The sequence below is a fragment of the Elephantulus edwardii genome, unplaced genomic scaffold, assembly GCF_000299155.1.
Source record: "Elephantulus edwardii isolate Elephantulus edwardi_28Jun2011 unplaced genomic scaffold, EleEdw1.0 scaffold00218, whole genome shotgun sequence".
Lineage (NCBI taxonomy): Eukaryota > Metazoa > Chordata > Mammalia > Macroscelidea > Macroscelididae > Elephantulus > Elephantulus edwardii.
The window spans coordinates 1,285,378-1,293,386 of NW_006399968.1; the positions used below are offsets into that span (position 1 = coordinate 1,285,378).

At 44.1% G+C, this 8,009-nt stretch overlaps 1 pseudogene; it reads left to right on the plus strand.

Moving 5' to 3' along the window:
• The first annotated feature begins 671 nt into the window (after positions 1 to 671).
• LOC102855293 lies at positions 672 to 1,577 on the plus strand (annotated as a pseudogene).
• Positions 1,578 to 8,009: the final 6,432 nt, after the last annotated feature.

The window sequence follows — 8,009 nt, forward strand, 5'->3', positions numbered from 1 at the left end:
GTTTCTACAAAAGCATCTGAATGCCAAAGCAGGAAGCCTGTTATTCCCTTGCGGAAAATTTCATCTACACTCAGTTTGAGCTGTTCTGTATCCTTCCACTTGAGCTTAAGGGGTCCCACATATTGTAGGTTGGTAACAGTGCTTCTCCCAGAGTATCTGAATGCCAAGTCAGAAAACCTGTTGTTCCTTTCCAGAAATGGTATCTATGCCTAATTCCTGCTTTTCTATACCTTCAGCTTGAGCTTAAGAGGCCCAGCATGGCATAGATAAGCAGCAGTGTTTCCCCCAGAGCACCTGAATGTCAAAACAGAAAGCCTATTGTTTCCTTCCAGAAATTGTGTCCTTGGCCAATTCAAGCCATCTTGTACATATTCACTAGAGCTTAAAGAGGTTCTGTGTGGGAAAACTAGACATCAGTGCAGTGTATCCCCCAAAGTACCTGAATGCCAAATCAGGAAGCCAGTTGTTCCATTCTAGAAATGGTGTCTAGACCTTGAGCAATAGTTAGCGTCTTTGCATAGAACCCAGGAGTAGGAGGTTCTCTTCTCCCTTTCCCCCTCCTGGTTATAAAAAAATATACACTATATGATAGTGGAGCCTTGCTTCAGTGAGATTTTTTTTTCTTCTTCTGCTACATTTATTTAGTTGTGTGAAGAACTTTATCAGACAAGATGACCAGGAATGCTACCAACAAGACAGGACCCCACTAAATGATCTCCTGAGTATTTATTGGAAACCTGAACACTCTTGTGGTGAAGAAATCATATGTAGAGGCAATGTTCTTGAAGTATGGCAAAATCATGAGCTGCTCCATTCATAAAGGCTTTGCCTTTGTTCAGTATGTTAATGAGAGAACTGTCCGGGCTGCTGTAGCAGGAGAAGATGGCAGACTAATTGCTGGCTAGCTTTTAGATATTAATCTGGCTGCAGAGTCAAAAGAGAACTGAGGAAAATCAGGTGAGAAATGATCTGCAGCAGAGATGGACAGCACCTCATTTGAGTTGGACTGTAACTTTCAATGGGATTATTATGACAGGATGTACATCTACCAAGCACATGTTCCTGTTCCTCCTCCTTTTCCTATTGTTTGGACTGTTGTGTCTTTAAAACACCAGCATGTATTAGAAAACACTTCACAAAGGGGCAAAAGTGGCTTCAATTCCAAGAGTGAACAGTGGTGATCTTCATCAAAATCTTCAAAGTTGAAAGGAGACGATCTGCAGATCATTAAGAAGGAATTGACCCAAATAAAACAAAATGTATATTTCCTCCCGGAAAGGCTGAAAACAACTGAAAAAGAACAGAGTAAACAAGGAGTAGAGATGAAGAATGATAAGTCAGAAGAGGAGCAGAGCAACAGCTCCCTGAAGAAAGATGAAACTAATGTGAAGATGGAATCTGAGGGAGGTGCAAATGACTCTGTTGAGGAGGGGGACCTACTGGATGATGATGATGATGATTATGATGATAATGGAGATCAGGGAGATGACCAACTGGAGTTGATCAAGGATGATGAAAAAGAGGCTGAGGAAGGAGAGGATAACAGAGATAGTGCCAATGGTGAGGATGATCCTTAAGCACATAGTGTGGTTTAGAAATCTATTCCCATTAATTTCTTTTTTTGTTAGGTGCTTGTCTAAGATATTTTTTTTCACCAAATTCCTCTCCCTAGTATCTTCAGCACATGTTTACTGTTATCCACATTCTTGTCCTTTCCATGTTCGTGAATTCATATTGTCCCTGAACCTAGAATCATTTTTCACTTCCTTTGATGTTCCTAGTAGTTAAGTTTCAACCTCTAATTTTTTATTTTAATTTTGATACCTCTGAAAGCAATTAAAAGGATGCTGTTGTTGTTGTTATGTGCGATTGAGTTGCCTGCAACTCATAGCAACCCTATGCACAACGGCCCTAAACCCTGTTCTATCCTGTGCCAATCTTATTGTTTCTGATACACCTATCCCCATTACCCCAGTCACTGAATCAATCCACCTCATCATGGGTCTTCTTCTCCTGTGCTGTCCCTCCACACTCCTGAGCATGACATCCTTCTCCAATGACTGATCTTGCCTTGCAACATGTCCAAAGTATGTCACATGAAGCTTTAGATTCCTTGCCTCCAAGGAGCAGCTTGGCTTCATCCTCTCCAGGATGAACTTGTTATTCTAGCAGTCCACAGTATATTCAATACTCTTCTCCAGCACCACAGCTAAAAGGCATCAATTTGCCTTCCATCATCCTAGTCATTGTCCAGCTTTCTGGAGCATAGCAAGTAATTGCAAAGACTATGGCCTGTATCAGGCACATCTTAGTCTCCAGACTGACATCATTGCTCTTCAGTACTTTGGAGAGGTCCCTAGCAGCAGACTTTACCCAATGCAATTCATCTTTTAATTTCCTGGCTGCTGGTATCAAGTATTGATTGTGGAGCCAAGCAAACTAAAGCTGTTGACAATCTCAATCTCTTCACCATCCATCATGATGAGGCCACATGGCCCAGCGGTGAGAATTTTTGTCTTCTTGATATTGAGCCTCAATCCATATTGCAAACCTTCTGCAGCAAGCATCTCGGGTCCTCCTCAGTTTCAGCAAGCATAATGCAATCCTGATGCCACACTTCTTTTCATAGAAGTATACAACAATCCCCAAACAGAAAGCCTGTTGTTCCCCTCTAGAAATGTCAAACGAGCTCTTTGAGCTGTCCTGTACCCTTCCACTTAAGTCAAGGGTTACCAGGTAGTTTAACTAGACAGCAGGGTTTCTTCCAAAATACCTGAATGCCTGTTTTCCCTTCCAGAAATGATGATTACCCACTTGGAGCCATCCTTTACTCTTCGACTTGAGCTTAAGAGGTCCTGTGTGGCAACGCACACAGCAGTGTTTCCCCCAAAGTACTTGGAAGCTTGTTGTTTCCTTCCAGAAATGGATTTTATGCCCTTTGAGCTGCCCTGTACCTTTCCTTTGAATTTAAGAGGTACCGTGTAGTTTAACTAGACAGCAGTGCTTCCCCCAAAACAGGAAGTCTGTTGTTTTGTTACAGAAATGGCATCTAACTCCAGTTTGAGCTCTCCTGTGCCATCCCACTTGAGCTTAAGAGTTCCCCTATGCTGTTGCTACCTGGAAATGTTTCCCCCAAAGTACCTGAATGCCAAACTAGGAAGCCTGTTGTCCCTTTCAGAAATGGCATATAAGCCCAGTTTGACTGGTCCTGTACCCTTCCACTTCTGCCAAAGAGGTCTCACATGGTGTAGCTAGAAAGAAGTGTTTCCCCCAAAAGGACCTGATTGCCAAACCAGGAAGTCTGTTGTTCCCTTCCATAAATGGCATTGACACCAAGTTCAGTATGTTATGTAGGCTTCCAGTTTGGCTAAAGAGGTCCTGTATGGTGCAGTTTGACAGTAGTATTTCCCCTGAGTACCTCAATGCCAAAAAAGGAAACTTGTCATTTCAGCAGAGAAATGGCATCCAGACCCACATCAAGAGGTCTTGCATGCTGTAGCTAGACAGTAGTGTTTTCCCCTGAGTACCTGAATGCCAAACCAAGAAGTCTGTTGCTTTGTTCCAGAAATGGTGTCTATGCCCATTTTGAGCTCTCCTGAACCCTTTCACTTGAGCTTAAGAAGTCCCACATGGTGTAGCTAGACAGCAGTATTTCACCCAAAGTACCTGAAAGCCAAAAAAAAAAAAAGAAAAAAAGAAACTTATAGTTCCATTAGAGAAATGGCACCCAAACCCAGATCAAGTTATACTGTACCCTTCCACTTGAGCTTAAAAGGTCCCATGTGGTGTATCTAGAGAGCAGTGTTTCACTCAGTACCTGAAAGTCAAATCAGGAGGACCGTTCCCCTGCAGAGATGGTGTCTAATCCTTTAGAGCTGTCCTGTACCCTTCCACTAGAGCTAAAGTGGTACTGTGTAGTTTAGCTAGACAGCAGTGTTTTCTCCAAAGTACCTGAATGCCAAACCAAGACACCCATTGTTCCCTTCCAGAATGGTGTCTACTCCAAGTTTGAGCTGTCCTGTACCCTCCCACTTCTCCTTAAGAGGGCCAATGTGGTGTAGCAAGACAGGTAATATTTCCCCCAAAGTACTTGAATGCTAAACCAGGAAGGCTATTGTCCCTTTCAGAAATGGCATCCACTCCAACTTCGATCTGTAATGTAGGTTTCCACTTAAGCTTAACTCGTTACATGTGGTTTAACTAGACAGCAGTGTTTCCCCCAGTGTACCTGAATGCCAAACCAGGAAACCTTTCCTAAACAACATGCCTCCAGAAACTCTCTGAACATTGATAAATGTCGATAGTTGTAGAGGGGCTTCAGGCCTTTTGTTCATAGAGTTGCTATGAGTAGTGCTTAACGCAAAAGTAAGCAACAACCAATGCCCAGTTAGAGCTGTCTTTACCCTTCCTCTTGAGCTTAAAAGGTCCTGTATGATGCAGTCTGACAGTAGTATTTCCCCAGAGTACCTCAATGCCAAACCAGGAAGCCTGTTATTCCCTTACAGAAATGTCCTCTACGTCCAGTTTGAGCTGTCTTGTATCCTTCCATTTGAGCTTAAGAGGTCTTGCACACTGTAGATAAACAGCAGTGTTACCCTCAAAGTACCTCAATGTCAGACCAGCAAGCTTGTTGTTCCCTTCCAGAAATGGTGTCTACACTGAATTTGATTTGTAATGCAGGCTTCCACTCGAGCTTAAGTGGTCCTGTGTATTTTAACCAGGCAGCAGTGCTTCCCACAAGATACCTGAATGCCAAACTAGGAAGGAAGACTGTTGTTTTCTTCCATAAATGGCATCTACAGCCAGTTGGAGTTGTCATGTACCCTTCCACTTGAGGTTAAGAGGTCCCATGTGGTGTAGCTAGACAGCAGCGTTTTTCCCGAAGTAAATGAATGCCAAGCTAGGAAGCTTGTTTTTCCCTTCCAGAAATGGTTTCCAGGCCCAGATGAAACTGTATTGTTTTCTTTTACTTGAACTACATAGGTCCAGTGTGGTGTAGCTAGATAGAAGTGTTTCATTCAGAGTTCCAGCAGGCCAAAGCAGGAAGCCTATTGTTTGCTTCCAGAAATAATATCCACACCCAGTTCGAGTTATTATGTATCCTTCCACTTAAGTTTAAGAGGTCCCATGTGGGACCTCTTAGACGTGTGGGTCCATGTGGAACCACTTCTTAGACAGAAGTGTTTTCCCCAGAGAACCTAAATGCCAAACCAGGAAGCCTGTTGTTCCCTGCCAGAAATGGCATCTACACATTTTGAGTTGTCCTGTATCCGTTGACTTCAGCAGACAGCAAAGTTTCCACCAAAGTACCTGAGTGTCAAACCAGAAAGTCTGTTGTCTCTTCCAGAAATGGTGTCTATGCCCAGTTTGAACTATCCTGTACTCTTTTACTTGAGCTTACAAGGCTCAGCATGTTGTAGTTACATAGCAGTATTTGCACCAAAGTATCTGAATGCCATACTAGGAAGCCTATTATTACCTTCCAGAAATGGTATCTATTCCTAGCTTAAGTTGTCCTGTATTGTTTCACTTGAGCTTAAAAGAGACCACCTGGTGTAGCTAGACAGCAGCATATCTTGCAGAGAACCTGAATGCCATACCAGGAAACCTGTTGTTCCTTTCCAGAAATGGTGTGTATGCCCTTTCAGCTGTCCTGTACCCTTTCACTGAACTTAAGTTATCCTGTGTGGTGTAGCTAGACAGCAGTGATTTTCCCAGAGTACCTCAATGCCAAACCAGGAATCCTGTTGTTTTCTTCCAGAAATGGTATCTATGCCCAGTTCGAGCTGTCCTGTACCTTCCACTTGAGCTTAGGATATCCCACATTGAGTAGCTGGACAGCAGTGTTTCCCCTAGAGTACTTGCATGCCAAACCAGGAGACCTGCTGTTCCCTTCCAGAAATGGTGTCTATGCCCAGTTCAAGCTGTCCTGTACTCTTCCACTTGAGCTTAAATCTTCCCATGTGATGTAGCTAAACAACAGAGTTTCCCCCAAAGTATCCGAATGTCATACCAGGAAGCCTGTTGTTCCCTTTCAGTAATGGCTTCTCTACCTGCCTCGAGGTGTCCTGGTACCTTCTGCTCCAGCTTAAGGTGTCCCTTGTGATGTATCTAGACAGCAGTGTTTTCCCCCAAATTTTTCTGTTTTCTGTAGCTGGTCATTTCCTTTAATCTTGTAGTAATTGCAGGTAATGTCTTGACAGGATTTTGCATATCAGTAATAATTCATTTTTTTTCAGAGGTGGGGTGGAGGGAAGGGGTGGGTTTAGCTACATCCAAGGGAGGCAGTCTGTTCCCTCTTCCAGGCCTCCCCTCTTTTGTTTTTTGATGGGCACTTGGGCTGCTTCCATCTCTTCTCTATCATGATAATGCTGTGATAAACATGGGTGTGTATACAACTGCCTTCATTAACAATTTGGAACAAGATTTGTATTACAAAATGGGCTGGGGGAGGGAAGAAAATGTGTATCATTGAATGAATGAATACCCACCCTTTCTGTAAATTTTCACTAAAATCATAATAATTTTTTTAAAAAAAATCCTAAACAAAAAGAGTTAAACCACATGTGCCTGAGTAAACCACTCAGGAAACACCATCCTTACTAGAGAGGGAGGGCTGGGATACCAGCTACCCTGTGTCACTGGTCTGCTGTGAGTGTCTCCCTCCCTTTCAGCCCAGTGAAGCAGGTAGAGGTCAACCAGCTGCCAAGCCAATGTCATCTCCTGTGGCTTTGGGCTGTTGGTGTGGACTGCACTCTGTTGAATTATCAAACCAATACATTGCCAGTTCTTTCTTTTTTTAAGTGCCTCTGGCTGAACTGGAGCCACCCACCTTTGGCTAACAGCCAAACACACTGACCATTTGGACCTCTAAGGGGACTCCAGGCAGAGGTAACCCTGATCAAACAGAGGCCCTGACATTTGTCTAAGTTGCTCTGCCAGTGAGTGCAGAAGCCACATAATCTGTCAGTCCAAAACCCATGCTATTGTCCTGCCTGTGCAAAGGGAGAGAAGTGGGGAAGCTAGTAGGGGAGAGAGGCTAGGGCTGCCAGACATGGAGTGAGGGAGCCTAGTAATGGGAAGTCAGCTGGACCCTGCAGGCAGGCAGGCAGTTGCCGGTGAGCCATTGCAGTTAAATTCTGACAGTCCTGGGCGGGCTGTGTGGTCAGAGGCAAAGCATTCTGGCAGGAATCAGAAGTAGTCTTGTGTGCTAGCTGCCAGGACTGGTGTAATTCAGTGGGAAAGGTTCTATGGTTCTATACCAGCAAATTTCAATCTCAATCTTGCAATTAAAAAAGCTACACAGTAGCCAAGTGTGAAGCTGGCTGTGGCTGCTGCTTTGTTTATGATGGGGTAGGGCTGCTCTGTGAAACAATTTCCTGCACAAACGCCTCTGCTTGATGCCACACAGCAGCCTTTGGGTTCTCAGCAGCACTTTCCTGAACCTCAAAATGCAAAACCAGTCCGGGTAAAAATTATTCTCCCACACAGCTGTCCCAATTGTTCTGCTATTTGTTAATTTCTGAAGTAATTTGAGAAGGCAGTATCAAATCCAGCCATCCCCAGAAAGCCTGGCAAGAATTTGAAAAGGCAAGAACTGTTGAGTGGTGACATGCTGGGAGCATGAATGCCACATAAGCCTGCAATCCAGCTCATACTCAGCAGCATCCCCATGTGTGCCAGAGTGGAACTGTGCGCCATGGGATTGTCAATAATATGTTTGCTAGGCCTTTCTTGTGAGGCACTTGAGTGCGTCTCAACCTTAACCTTTGACTTAGTAGCTAAGCATGTTGACCGCTGACACCACCTGTTGTTGTTGTTGTGTTGTTTAATGCTGTCAAGTCGTAGACAACTCATAGCGACCCTATGAACGAACAGCCTGAGCACTGTTCGTACATTGAGTTTCAAAGGCAAGCCATTTTGGAAGTGGATGCCGCTCCTGCTTTCAGGCTTGATTTAGTCGGGAAGCTCCAGCCAACACTGTCCACCATGGGTGCCCATTACCACGA